At 42.8% G+C, this 15,403-nt stretch overlaps 1 protein-coding gene across 1 annotated transcript in view; it reads right to left on the reverse strand.

Moving 5' to 3' along the window:
* LOC119646149 (cGMP-dependent protein kinase, isozyme 2 forms cD4/T1/T3A/T3B) overlaps positions 1-15,106 on the reverse strand; it is a 533,343-nt gene extending 518,237 nt beyond the window's left edge. The window contains exon 1 of the mRNA XM_038046508.1: positions 13,474-15,106. The gene's annotated coding sequence lies outside the window, so the exon portion shown is untranslated. The remainder of the gene's footprint in view (positions 1-13,473) is intronic.
* Positions 15,107-15,403: the final 297 nt, after the last annotated feature.

Consider the following 15,403-nt stretch of genomic DNA (forward strand, 5'->3'; position numbering starts at 1 on the left):
CATAAAAAACAACCAAAGGTAATGCCTTTTAAGGCGAGGGAATCATATTATTGGCATTATTTAGCAAAGAGTTAAAAATAGAAAGAAAAAATACAAAGTAACTGCGGTATTATAACAAGGTGGGACGACCTTGAACATTGCGCTGCATAGACGACTGCTATGTCAGAAAATCTAGCAACCACTTCAGCGGAGTCATCTAGACAATAAACAAGTCGGGAAACCGGAAGCTGCGCGCTTCAGGTATGAAAGGTTTTGTTTGCTTCTTCTGTAAGTATATTTGAGTGTAGAATTATCCTTAGTAGTCCGTTATGTATATGCATTTAGCATGTCAGAATTAATACTTCGGGTTCTAAATTTACACGGTATAGACAACTTTGAGCTATTGTAACTTTGTTACTAACAGTGTGATTTTGATCAAACTTGGACATAATATGCTTCATATTATATTGAAATAATAAAACTTGTTGTTTCTTTTTCGTTGGTGTGGGTATTTATTCTTGCAAATACCGATATTTCGGGAACCACTTGTTCCCTTCATCAGTGCAAACAAGTTTGCTCATCTATAGACATTATGTTCTATTTATACTACTCTATACTATGATATTATAATTACGACTAAAAACTTATATCTAGGTCCTGAAAAAGAAAATAAATATTTAATTTAACTACCTAATAGCTAATGTATCTTAAAACTTATATCTAGGTCCTGAAAAAGAATATTTAATTCACTTCCTAATAGCTAATTTATCAATCCTAAAACAAGACGAGATTATTTTACTTTAAGAGTTTTCTAAACAATGGGGAATAGCAGTTACCCAAATCTGAGTTCAACCTAGTGTCAACCGGTTGTTTGTTGATGAACCAGCTTTCGTAAGCATCCAGTTGGTTAGTCTTTCTTACTTGCTTTAGGACTTTCAAGTCATCAGCGCTTACTTTATGGCCGCATTCGACCATATGTTTTGCCACCATAGATTTAGTGGGTTTTCGGGAGTGCTTTACAGCCAGCTCTGCCTCCTTCATGTGCTCCCTAAATCTAGTGGTTGCCAATCTTTTTGTCTGCCCGATATATACCTTCGGGCAATCCGAGCAGGCGATTTTATAGATGCCGCTCATCTCTTCCACCGTTTTTGGATCTTTTTCCCCCGCCAGCTGGGTTTTTAGCTGGTAGATACGGCTTGATCCTACCAGCTGTATGTCAAACCTTTTCAATGTCCTTTGTATGTGTTTGGACAAGTTTGAGAAGGTGACACTTGATCTTTTCTGAGCAGTTAAGGTTGCTTGTTGGCTATAGAGTGTAGTAAGATTACTACGTTCTAACCTTCGGGTGTGTTTCTTAATCATTGTTTCTATGGTGGCGCTGGGGTACCCGTTCTTCATAGCCGTGTCCAAGATATAGAGTTTTTCGCTCAGGTAGTCTTCCTCAGTGAGCGGAATTGTTAAGAGGCGGTGGATCATGGTGCCATAAGCAGCCATTTTGTGTTGGTAGCTGTGAAACGAAGTGGCCGGGATGGTGCGTTGAGTGCTGGTCGGTTTCCTGAAAATAGAAAAGGTAACTTGTCCATTTTGACGTTTGATTGTCAAATCTAGGAAAGCCAATTGATTATTTGCTTCAATCTCATGGCTGAAGGTTATTTTAGGGTGCAGCGTGTTGATTTTATCCAGCATATTTTGGATATTTGTGTCTGGGATCACTGCCAAAATGTCGTCCACGTACCTGAACCATTTATTTGGCAATAATCCAATCCTAATAATCAACCTCGCATATTGTTTGGCCTTTTTCCTCCATTTTGGGGTCGAGCCAAACCGTAATAGCCACTCTTCAAATTTTGTTATGGCTTCTCTTACAGGCGTGCTTGGGAATAGAGCTTTGACGTCAAATGACACTAGTCGTTCATTATCCGCCAAAGTCCCCACTGCACTCAATCTCTCAATCAATTCTTTTGAGTTTTTTACGGATTGGTTTCCGTTAATGGATCCCAATTTTTGGCATTCATCGACCAACCATTTAGCGATGTTGTACGTAGGGGAGTTTGAATCTGCAATGATCTCTAGAGAGCATTCTTTGAGGGCCTGCTCCACTCTTTTTATAGAGCCTGGTAGCGGGTCATTCCTAAGTTCGAAATAGTTTCCACCAGTCAACTTTTCCATAACAAGGTTATCGTAATGTTGCTTGTCCATAATTACGATCATGTTGCCCTTACCCGCTTTTAAGTAATATACCGGCTTCTTCTTCAGTTCTCGTACGATCTTGATTTCACGCTGGTTAGCAGACTTCCGAATCCTGTTCTGGTGAGCCATGGCTTTTGACATTTCATGCCGGAATGCGGCCATAAAGTAAGCGCTGATGAAAGTCAGTGATGAAAGATTGAAAGTCCTAAAGCAAGTAAGAAAGACTAACCAACTGGATGCTTACGAAAGCTGGTTCATCAACAAACAACGGGTTGACACTAGGTTGAACTCAGATTTGGGTAACTGCTATTCCCCATTGTTTAGAAAACTCTTAAAGTAAAATAATCTCGTATTGTTTTAGGATTGATAAATTAGCTTTTAGGAAGTGAATTAAATATTCTTTTTCAGGACCTAGATATAAGTTTTAAGATACATTAGCTATTAGGTAGTTAAATTAAATATTTATTTTCTTTTTCAGGACCTAGATATAAGTTTTTAGTCGTAATTATAATATCATAGTATAGAGTAGTATAAATAGAACATAATGTCTATAGATGAGCAAACTTGTTTGCACTGATGAAGGGAACAAGTGGTTCCCGAAATATCGGTATTTGCAAGAATAAATACCCACACCAACGAAAAAGAAACAACAAGTTTTATTATTTCAATTAATTAATCGTTGGAAACACCGCATAATTTCACTCTGATTCATATTATATTTTATACTACTACCAACTTTTATAACTCTGAGATAAACTTAAGGGGGGTTTTACTCAATTTTGACAAAAAATATGGTAATATACTATTATTAACTTATTAACTAATTTGAACAGATATCGATATGGAGAGATTTTGAGGGCTGGGCACCATATAGAGGCAGCTTCATGAATTTTTCCAGATTTTTCGGTTGGGTAGTTTCTGAGAATGGGTCCGTTAAAGAAATCATCACTTTTCACCCCTCTCACTCCCCGCATTTCTAATAGATCTCAAAACTAAGTAAGGATTCGAAAAGTACTAATCGAGACTTTTCATTTGATACCCCACCCCACACTACATTCGGTGAAAAAAAATTTTACACCCCCCTTTTACATGTATGGGGACCCCCTCCTAAATTCATCCTAGAAGGATATCACTAACTGCATGTCTGGGGGTCTATAGTTCCAACCTTCTCTTTAAATTTCGTGCCAATCGGTACAGCCGTTTCTGAGAAAAGTGCTTGTGACAGATAGACAGACAGAGCGTACCTCACCGGAGAATCTCCTGCCCGTCGGCGACAGTTCGCACGAGCTGGAACTGCGGAATGGGAAGAGAAATGGGACGAGTCAGAAAAAGGCCGTTGGACTCATAAAATCATATGGGATATCCGGAAATAGATCGAGCGACCTCACGGCGAAGTAGGTTTCGACTTAACTCAATTCTTGAGCGAACACGGAGGCTATCGAGCATATCTGTATCGATTTGGGCGTGATGATTCGCCATATTGCCCATAGTGCGCAAACATTCCAGAGGACGCAGAACACGTCTTTTTTCACTGCCCCAGATTCGAAACCCAAAGGGCTACATTAGAAGCTACAACCGGGGAGCACTTTACACCCGAAAATATCATGGAGCTTATGGTGAAAGCCAAAGGGATATGAACCGAAGTTGAAAAAGTGATTACAGCCATCGGAAAGAAGCTTAAGCAGGAGGAAGTCATCCGAAAGAATGAACGCGAGAGGAACACGAATATTGACATGAGCGCAGAATAAATTCTGATCCAGCCTCGCGACGTAATACCAAATGGGAGTCCTGCGGGGAGAGTGTGGCAGGAGCCTGCGGTAGCCTTTGAAGCTTTCCACCTTCCATCGGGAACACAAAAAAAAAAAAAAACAAAAAGACAGACAGACAGACAAAGATGAACTGAAGGCAGATTTTTGGACAACAAAAACCGTGGCAACACCCACTCCATATGCTTAAGATGCTCGACAGCAGGAGGTGCTCCAGGAACAAGGAACGGATCCATTCAAAAGAAGCTCATCAACTTTGAGATCTCCACCAATGCCAAAGACGATGAAGGATAAAGTATAGACAAGGGCAATAAACGCCAAAAGTGAAGGACCGTGTAAAAGGAGTAACCCTGCGGGGCCTTATAGAGAGCAGAGTCTCGATCCGGACGAATTACCCTTCACCCAACTTGGGGCTGTCCGAGTTCCGACCTGACCTTTGTCAGCCCTGCACTGACGCTAGGTATGTCCTGGTGCGTCAGTGAATGATACACCCACAGCGATCACCAGGCAATCTTCTTTGAGACATGTGTCGAGCCACAGGGCAAAGAGCTATCATGCCCGAAACCAAAAAAAAGATTGGAAAAATGTCACAGCCCATTGAACTCCTCAGCGCCCTCGTGAAAGGCCAGTATGAAGAAAGTGACCGATATCAAGGAGAAATAATATCGGTGACACGATGCAACCCTGGATTACGTTCTAGACCTGAAATTCCTCCAAGATTTTACCTCGGTGAAGCACGTGGCATTTTCTGCCATCATATGTCGAATGAACCTGCTTCGTAGAGTACACTTCCTTTTCATACTATCGAAAGATTTCTCGAAATAGATGATGAGCAGGTGAAACGAAGATCTAAACTAAGCATACTATTCCAAAATAACCCGTAGGCTGTTGACGTGGACAATGCAGGAGAGAGGATCCGCGAGCGAAAACCAGCCTATTCTGCCAATCAAGCTCTTCAGATGTTCTTTGACGCGTTCCAGGAATATTTTATCTACTAACTTTGGGAGGACAGAGTGTCACACTCAAAACGAGTACCTTTCTTTATATCGCTCGCGATTGCCTAAAGTGCGCTGAAGCTTCCCCCACGACTTCCCGAGACGCTCGCATTCCCCCTCTACACCACTATTGCTCTGCACCAAGTGCCCTTGAGGCGACCAACTCGTCGGCCATATTGGGAAAGACGATTCCACTGCAAGACATAGCTCACAATACAATTGTCGCCTCTCCTTAAAGTGTAGCTTATTCATTGCCACTTGTGCTTTCCGATCACAATGCGAAAGGACGCTAACACAGAACAGTCTCAACTTGATTTTAGTGTCGAAGTGACTGCACCGCTGTTAATTCGTCGAGCAACCTCCAATTCGGTGCCACCGTCGGCAGAAACCACGCTTTCTACATATACAAACTGATCGTTGCTTTCGATGCTATAATGTAGATAGGGAACGTGCATTGACCCGTCAAACTGAGAACCTTCCTTTTGTTCGTGTTTATCATTCTCTTTTCCCAAATCTAGAGCCATTTGGCCAACGCCCATGACCCGATGAGATAGCAAGCAGATACCATTAGCATAGTCGAGGTATTTGAGGAAAGATGTCATTATTCAATAAACTCCTCCACGTCCTCCTGACAGAGCAGCATGAAGAACGTCAGCGATATCAAGAACAAATAATATTGCTGACAGCATGCAACCCAAGTGCACTCCTCTTTGGAACTCGAAAGCCGGGGAGATTTTGCCTCGGTGCAGCACGTGACATTCTGCGTCATCATATTCCGCTCTGATAATAGCTATTAGTTTATGTGGAAAGCTTTTTCGAAATCGATGATCGCAGGTGCAGCGAAGATCGGAACTCCGCGCCCTGTTCCAAAATGATCTATAGGGTGTTGAAGTGGTCAATGCAGGAAGATCTCGAGCGGAAACCAGATTACTCTCTGTCGATCAAGCCTTCGAGATATTCTTTGATGTGTTCCAGAATTGTTTTAGCTATTATCTTTACAATGGCAGGGAGCATGCAAATACCCCTCCAATGATCACAGTCAAAACGGGTCGCCCTCATCCCTTTGATCACGGCGCACACTACGTTCAATTCTCCGGGATTTGGCACAGTATCGCATTTTGAGTGGGCCACGGTCTCCATCACTTACAGCAGTGAATAGAGCCTTCGAACCCTTCTGATCATTGATCCGCTTCAACGAAGCAGCCCATAGACTAATTCGATTAGATCTATGGAGAAGCAATGGACGTGGTGAACACAGAACATTGGAAGAGTTATTAACAGAACTAAATCCAGTTATTACATGCTTCCTGATTTTGGGGCCCCATACATTTGGTAGAAGGTATGAAGTTACCCTGAAACGTCGAGAGAACTGAGAAGTCCCAGAGGAATGCGGGGCGAGATATACGGAGGTCTCTTACATCGATGGCTCAAAAGCAGAACAGGGATCTAAAGCCCGAGTCAAATAAAAACGAGAGGGGTTTTCTTTTGGAACAATATGCAACGGGTTTTCAAACTGAAAATCCTAAGGGCGGCAACCTGGGTGATTGTCGAACTGTTGAAGGGCAAGTGTATCGCAATCTGCAGCCAGGCTGCACGGTGGCCATTAAGTAGTGCTGATCACCTCGAAAGTCGTTCAGGAATGCACACTGATTATCTGATCACTGAGTCGAATGCCTCAGCAAAAGAGGGTTCAATCTCCCCCATGCCGGAATCGGAACCAGCAATTGGAGTATTAGTGACACTGACTAAGGCTGTCTTCATAAACTGGGAACAAGTTCCCATAGTGACAGCTGGCAGCGCCTAAATACACCAAATTTTTCCTTTCAGAACCTAACATGCATACCGCAAAGTTTATCCTTTCGGAAAGGAGGAATACTTGTAGAATTATTGTGGGCATTCTGAAAGTCCATAATTCACCAGCCGGATATACTCGTACAGTGGCAGAAAAAATACGAGCTGATAGTTTTTAATGATGTTTTCAGTTAAAAAACGAATATATTTTTAATCTTTCTGTTGTACATGATTTTGTAGTATATCTTATATAGAATTAGATGTATAATGTAAATTTTTAAACAAAAATTGTCATAAAGTAACTGCTTTCATTATTGCCCTTTTCGTAAATATTTTTGTACGAAAAAAAAACAGTGCTCGAACTAATTTTTCCAATTTATGATTCATTTCCCGGAGAAAAAACGACGCTTAAAGTAGTTTTCTTTGTTTATTGTTATATATTATCCACAAACTGGAGTTAGGTACCACGGGAACGTGGCTCTACAAATCTTCGCAAATAGTGGGATCCGGTAACGACATAATCATCACGTCACGTTCAATTCTAGACGCCAAGAAATTATTGCTGCAACTAAATGAAGCAGCGCTAGAAGTCGGCCCAAGAATTAATTAAAAAGACAGCCGCCAATATGACAAAACCTGACAATGGGGGACTTTATTTTGAAAACATGGACAGCTTTGATTAAAGTAAACATAGTAAACATAGCACGGTGGTAATGAAAAGGGTGAACGTCAGCGACGAATAATGATGGAAAACAAATCATACTGCTCAGTCCTATGGATAATGAAAAGTAGAAGGGAGCACCTGAAAAATAAGCTCCGAATTTACAAGAAAAATAATACGACCTGTGCTACTGTACGGCTGTGAAGCATGGGCTCTAACGCAGGCGTTAGGGAAGTCCATCGACACATTCGAACGTAAAGTTCTACGTCGAATACTTGGATCGGTAAAAGATGGAGCTGACTGGCGAATTAGATACAACCATGAGTTGTACAAGCTCTATGGCGACCCAGGTAGCATTAGTGGTGGTAAAACTACGAAAATTCGCCGGTTACGTAAAACGCCCCCAATTGGAAAGCCACGCAAACGGCGAGAAGACTCAGTGGACGAAGTCAATAAGAAGTCGCTGAAATTTTATAACTGGAAGACGCGATCGAAAAATGCAAGAGGCAAAGGGCCGATTTGGCCTGTCACGCCATTGAGGAAGAAGAAGAAGGGAAAAAAAAATTTTGCATTGTTTTGAGTTTCTATGGTAAAAAATCTTGGAAATTTAAATTGTCTATAAAGTATTTTTCCATAATTTGCCTTAGGCAAATTATTATTCTTGCCCTTTTTTTTTTTTGGTTTTCGACAATTCGCTCGTAGGTTGTAATAAGTTATATAACTCTTCGAACCTATCTTCGTGTGATAGAGTTCACAACCTAGACGATAGGCGTTTCCAAGTATTCTCTTTTCCTGTTTCTCTCATACACCCAACATTATCTTTTTCTTCTGTTGCACTGAGGTCCTAAAACAAAAGAGGTACCTCCCCGTCACAACTCATTTTTGGTTTGAGTTAGGAGGTGGTTAGTTAGCCAAAGTTTAAATAAAATTGAACGGATCGAGAAAATGATTTCTGCTAGCTAAGAATTTGTTGAAAAAAAAAAAATACAGTATTTCGAAGACTTCAGTGTTTTCTCTTTTCTGAAGCTGAAGGAGGGACGATTGCTCCCGGAAATACTGTATTTTGTTTATCAAATTCTTAGCCAAAAAAGGAAATACTCTTGTCAACCCGTTTAATTTTATTTACCCATTTTTAAGGTTTTGTGTAAACACAAAACCTTATTAAAATCGGTTTACTGTCTGTCTGTCTGTCCGTCACACGCATTTTTCTCGGAGACGGTTATAGCGATTGACACCAAATTTAGTAGAAAGTGGGAACTGTGAACGCTCACGCATATAGTGAGTTACATCCTTTTACGACGAATTTAAGGGGGGGTCCCCATACATGCAAAAGGGGGGTGTAAATTTTTTTTTCATCAAATATAGTGATGTTGGGTATCAAATTAAAGGTCTCGGTTAGTACTTTTCGAAGCTGGTCTTAGTTTTGACTTTTGTTGAAAAGGTGGGGAGTACACGGGGTTGAAAGTGTCATGTTTTTAACAAACCCATTCTCAGAAACTACCAAACCGAAAAAAAAGGCTGCCACTATATGGTGCCTAGGCTCCGAAATACCCTCCATACCGATACCTGTTTAAATAAAGTTAATAATAGTACATTACTATAATTTTAGTAATTGACAGGAAAACCCCCCTTAAGTTCACCCTAGAATCACAAGATTTTGCAGCAATCTAGGCTACAGTATAGGGCATAATCTCACCAAATTTGGAAAATCACACTATTACTAACAAAGTTATAATAGGTCAAAGTTGTCTATTGTGTGAAAATTCAAAACTTTGAATGTAAATATCACTTGCGTTTACTTTTTTCTTTAAGATGATCACAGCGCCCTCTAACGTGGCAGCAGAAAAACACCTTACTCTGGAGATGGGTGTATAAATTGCTCTGTATTTCAAAACCCAACTATGCGATCGGGCTGGAAAAATTAATGTGTACGCTCAAGATATTAATCAATCTATCGCGAAAAATTCACCCTTATCCAGTTCTTCACAAAAAATTCTAAAAAAAGCGAAAAAAACGACCTTCACACGAGATGACCCCCTTAAGACGGGAAGATGGCTGAGGTAATGACTTTTATAACACTGGCCTCGGATTTGATAGACGCTTGCCGCATCTTTTCACAGACGTGGCGAACTGGAACCGCCAAAGCTAAGCCCGTTTTGTTTCCGGAACCCGTCTGCTATTCCGCAGTGGGATTACTAATGTGAACAGTTCGCCTCCATAAGCAGTGCTCTTCTCTCTGGCTCTAGTCAAGCTGCATTCGCATTCGTATTCGAAAAAGTGAATATCTCGGTAGTTTCGCAAAAGAATACGAATGCGGCTGTATTCTCATGTCCTAAAGTGAATACGTATTCGTATTTACGACAACGAATTCGAATTCTATTCGATTAATATTTCTAAGTGCAAATACGGATTTTTTGTATTGAAATGTTTGTATTCGCCTGGATAGCGAATAATAGGACCTTAGTGATCTGATCATATTGCAAGGTAGGGGTAGGTAAAAGTCTGTGCCTGTATCAACATCAAAACAGCCAAATGTCTGTTTAGGTTAAATTCGTGGTTCGAAAAATTCCGGTCAGGCGACGTAAACCTTCAAAGTGAGCCACGCGGGCATCCAGGACCATCGATTGTCAACGACGAGCTGCATTTGCTAGTCGAATCCGATACACGTCTGTGAGGGGCATTGCAGAGAAACTGGGCGTACACTATTCGACAGTTTCCCGGCACTTGCAACAACTTGGAAAGGTGAAAAAGCTCGACAAATGGGTTCCGCATGCTCTTACGGAGCAAAACATGGCGCTGCGAATGGAAATTTGCAGTTCTCTACTCACCTGCAACATAATTCCGATTCCTTTGCACATTCCTTTTCGATTCCTTTTTGCACAGAATAGTGACATGTGATAAAAGGTGGACAATCGTCGCCGATCAGCACGATGGCCACCGAAGCACATGCCGAAACCGAGCCTCCATCCGAAGAAGGTAATGGTGAGTGTTTGGTGGTCTAGAGCTGGAGTTATCCACTATTCTTTCTTGGCACCTGGAGAAACGATAAATGCACAGAAATACTGTACCCAACTCGAGGAAATGCACCAAAAATTGAGTATTCAACGGCCGAGATTGGTCAACAGAGATGGTGTGATACTACTTCACAACAATGCACCACCTCATGTATCCAGAACAACAGTTCAAAAGCTGAACAAGTTGCAGTATGAGAGTCTGCCTCATCCACCATATTCACCGGACCTTTCGCCAACCGACTTCCACTTTTTTAAGCATTTGGATCATTTTTTAGCGGAAAAACAATTTAGGAATGAAGAGGCTGTCAAAATTGCCTTCGACGAATTTATCAACACCCGACAGTTAGATTTCTACGAAACTGGCATAAATGCTCTTGAATCTCGTAGGAAGAAGTGTTTTGAATCGACTGGCACCTATTTTGATTAAATAAATAAATTTTTGTAAGCAAAAACGGCCATTTCATTTGCAACAACTTAATACATTAATGTGTACAGCACAAACAACCCCTCGCGGTATGCACATAGATGATCCGAAGTGGTTGGTTGAATAGCGAATTGAGATGCGTACAAATATAAGGGCCACTGTGAGCTGAACTATTAAGGGGGCCATCCCGTGTCAAGGCCGTTTTTTTTTGGCTTTTTGAAGAAATTTTTTGTGAAGAACTGGAGAAAAATACAAATACGAATTTTTTACCATAGATTTATTAATATCTTGAGCGTGCATAGTAATTGTCCAGACCGATTGCATAGCTCGTTATTGAAATATAGAGCAATTTATACACCCATCTCCAAAAAAGATGTTTTTCTGTTGCCACGCTAGATGGCGCTACGATCATCTTAAAGAAAAAAGTAATCGGCATTTTAACGTACAGACTTACCTACAGTCCGCAAACTAGAATTATTAAAAAATATTAAAAACTAAATTTTTGGTGCTTGGTAAACTTTTTTTTTGTTTGGGACATGAAAATACCACCGTTTTCGTATTCACTTGTGTGAATACCGAGATATCAACTTTTCGAATACGAATGCAAAAAGCTGCCGCAAAGAGTAACGATTGGGTCCTGAATAGGGGATCACAAAAAAACGGCAGATGGTTGCAAGCTTCTTGATGGGCTTGCTAGGAACGTTAAAGGTATACTTCTGATCCAGGACGACGAGCAGGGGGGGGGGGGGACATTTGGCCTCAGTCTTCAACCACATAATTGCTTGGGCAATGAAAAGGCTAGTTCCTGTAACATGTAAGTGAAGTCAAATCAATTTAGCAATCAGTGCACTTAAACGAGGTGGAAGGTCTCGCCGGGAAACTATCCATCGCAGCTCCTGGTGCTGGTTTATTAACTTATCCGTAAATTTCGCAAAAATTTGGAAGAAAGGCGTACGACAATTGGAGAGGTAACATATTGATTGTAAATGAAATTTTCCAGAAACAAAATAAAGGGGACCTTGGAAGCTTGATAGACAGGGAGCTAGGTTCCTTTCTAGACTCTCCTACATTGACCACCTCAGCAACCTTCGAGTCATTTTGGAGTTCCGAATTCTGTTCATCGCTTCACTTGCTCTTCATGGATAAAGATTCGAGAAGGCTTTCGACAGCCTCAAAGTGGAATTGCTCTGGAATGTTTTACGCAAGAGGGACATTTCAAAGTAACGGATAGCTATTATCAGACCGAGATAGGATGGCACAAAATGTCAACTGTTGTGTTGAGATTAAATTCCAGAGGAATTTAATCCTCAAGACTGAGTTCGACAAGGTTGCATTCTGTCACCGATACTATTCCTTTTTGTTACCGATGGCGTCCTTTCCGAAGGATCTGGAGAACTTCAATGGATCATAAGATTTTTCCTCAAACGCCTCTACTAGACTGATGATATCTTACAAAGTATTGGACCTTGGACAAATGGGACTGAATTTGGAGAGAGAAGCAAGCACAGTGGAACTAAAGATGAACACAAACAAAACCAAGATTCCCAATCACACGTGTCATCGCACTCTTCCTATCTATATTAGTAGAACATAGAGAGCGTCGATCAATTTGTCTATTTTGGCTGCTTCTGTCGATGGTGCCACCGAACTAGATGTCAATCAACGTCATATGTTACGTTGAGGTAGTTCCGGACCTCTCTTTGTTGGGTTATAGGAGCAACATTTGAAAAGTCCCCAACAACTGGCTGTGTCGCCACCCTGACCTGAGAAAATCTTGACTCAATCGTACGGGCCAGATACCGTTTAGGTGTTGTTGGCCACCATAATATAAGAGCAGAATAATCCTGCAGACAAGAAATCGAAATCGTTGCACAGAATAAAATGTTGTCGAGGGTATTTCCCAGAGACGATACCAAAAACTGCAAAAACTCTCTCCTTTTTTTAAGTGGCATGGGGGTGCTTTTGACGGAGTTTGCATTTTGGTGTAGAACAATTCATTTAAAGGAAAAAGTGTTAAATTCTCGGGTAGCAGACACATTTATCTCATCGAACTGAAATGAGAAAAGCACGCCGCTAGTCGTAATGAACCTTAAAAATCAATGGAAAACCTGAACATATTCAACCTTCCTTAGCAATACATTCACTGAATAAAGTAATTCGCACTCCAATCATCCTCCTACTTTGTTGCAATACTGTAACCAAGAACCTAAAGAATTGCACCTCGTTCCGTCCGGCCATTCGTGAAAAGCACGTTCTCTGGGAAGTTGTTGTTGGCCGAGTATCGAGATGACAGTCACGGAAGGCCATAAAAACAGGTTTCTTGTTGGAGCTTATGAAAATAAATTAAGCAGATAACTCGCTTTTAGCATAAAAAACGCTGATCCCCCGATCCGGTCGCATTGCGAGACGATCAAAAATTCCAAATCCATTCACAAGTAAATTTCCACGGACCGGGTCTATTTTTAGGTGGAGTGGAAGGCGGTGGGTTGCTTGCAGGCTGATAACCTGATCGGCGAGGAAGGACCCTTCGACACCTGATCGCGGGAGGGTCCTTGGCCGCCCGTTAGAGGACGCGTATGACTAATGCCTAGACGTCGACCCACCTAGCCACTAGCAGGGCTGAAAGAATATGTAAATATTTTGCGGTACGTACATGTTGATCCGATTCACAGCAGCCAGAAGAGGTTGAGAGCGGAGAGGGTGCCGGTGTTTTCGGCAGCTTCGAGACACTTTCCCGCACAGTCACTTCACCTGAAACAAACACTTGCACAACGCGCGAGAACGCACTTCGGCCAAGAAACACCTGGGCAACGCGGCAGGTAAGATTCACTGTGCGCGCGCAGAACAACGGTTCTGTTGTCTGAGCAAACCGGCGACCGTACTTTCGGCACTTTTGCAACGGCAAAGCACAACGAAAGTGAAAATCACAGAAGCGAATGCGAGTGAACTAGGCCCAAATTGCGGGGGTCGGAAACGCAACTTGCACGATTTGCATGGAACACTTTGCGGTCACACAGCAACAGTTAGCGCAACAGTTGACAGCTGACTAGGACGGCCCCAAGGGCACTTGGCGTCGGCCGGGGGGACAGGCGGGTGGCTACTCGGCCTGTCTCGCAGCCGCGGTCGGGGCTGGCGTCGATGGTCTCGTTATCACTTGCTTGACAGAGTGCAGCCAGCGGGCGCGTCACGCAATCAGACACACTTTTGACACTCCACCATGGGCCCAGCCGCGGGCGCCAACAAAAACACGCGGAGTACGGTTCGGTTCGCGGCACTGTCACTTGTTGACTCGAGCGGGCGCGCGAGGAGGACGCGGGTCGCGCTGTCGTGGGGCCAACTCGGCGCACGCTGTCGGCCGCCGTTCACGCCGTTTCCTTAATCGCCAAGACGATTTCCTCCTAACCAGACCCAAGTCCAGTCAGCAGCTCAGCGCTCCCGGGCAATGAAAATCTTGCGAAATCCTTAGGGAATCCACGGCAATCGAAAATAACCCTCGACGTCTTCGGACGGTTTCCCAGGGGCGCTCGCACTATTTGTTTATGAAAAGCTGCGGAGGCTGCAAAGCTCTGACGGCCGCACGGGTGTCGATCACTCAAACTAATCCGTCGCGTGAAATGTGTGCACGTAAACAACGGCGGTGCGGCGGCCCTGCGGCAACTTGTGGAGCAGCGAGAACGTATCTGGAAAAATGCGACAGGGCCAGTATCGGCGGCCCGCACTGGGAACAATTAGGCACACAAAAGGCGAAGTATCTTCCACAGTAAAGCGCGACTAGACCCACGGCTCGAGCGGCGGCAGCAAATTAGCGAGGAATTCGCGACGCGGACTGTTTCGACCACTGAAACCGGTTCAACTATCTTCTCAGCCCGAAATCTACACCTGTCCGCGACTAGGAGCGCATCTCCATCTGAATATTCGCTTTGATTTCCTGTTGATCATTCCGAAAATATAAAAAGATTTCTGTCAATGATCTCAAGATCGCTCACGCACACAAGCGCGCGCCGACCAGTCTTCCTCATCGGGGCTCGCTCAGCCGCGCTCTTGGGCCGCTCGCACGCTGCCCATGCTCCCCGCAATGTACGTTGACTGCGGGGAGCGCGCAGCCATGCAGACATCGAGAGGGAGCCCATGCAGGCAGTGGAGCCGGCGAGAAGTCGATCTGCTGAGAAATATTTGGATAGATCGTTTCCACGCTAAGATTCTAGAAGGCTGGTGGCGCGGAATCGCTAAGCTTTGATCACAGTTTGATTCAGAAGTAATTGACCAAGGTGGAATGCATTGGATCTGCTGACCAAAGCAATACAATACAAAATCAAATCGAATATTCAAAGGTTGTATCATGTTGGTAGACAATTATGGGTGCTAAACTGTTATTAACACACTAAACTAAATATTTAGTTAATCCTAAACTACTTTTTTTGAATGAGATCCCACCAACGATTAAATTGGGCACTCTTGAAGGTCACACAAAAAGCATGAGTCACGCAAGGGTTCACAATGTGATATTGTATGGTCAATATATGGATTTCAAATGAAACTGAATTTAAAATAAAGAGGGTGTGTTGTGTCGTAGGGGAGAAGTT

Source organism: Hermetia illucens, chromosome 1 (genome assembly GCF_905115235.1).
Source record: "Hermetia illucens chromosome 1, iHerIll2.2.curated.20191125, whole genome shotgun sequence".
NCBI lineage: Eukaryota > Metazoa > Arthropoda > Insecta > Diptera > Stratiomyidae > Hermetia > Hermetia illucens.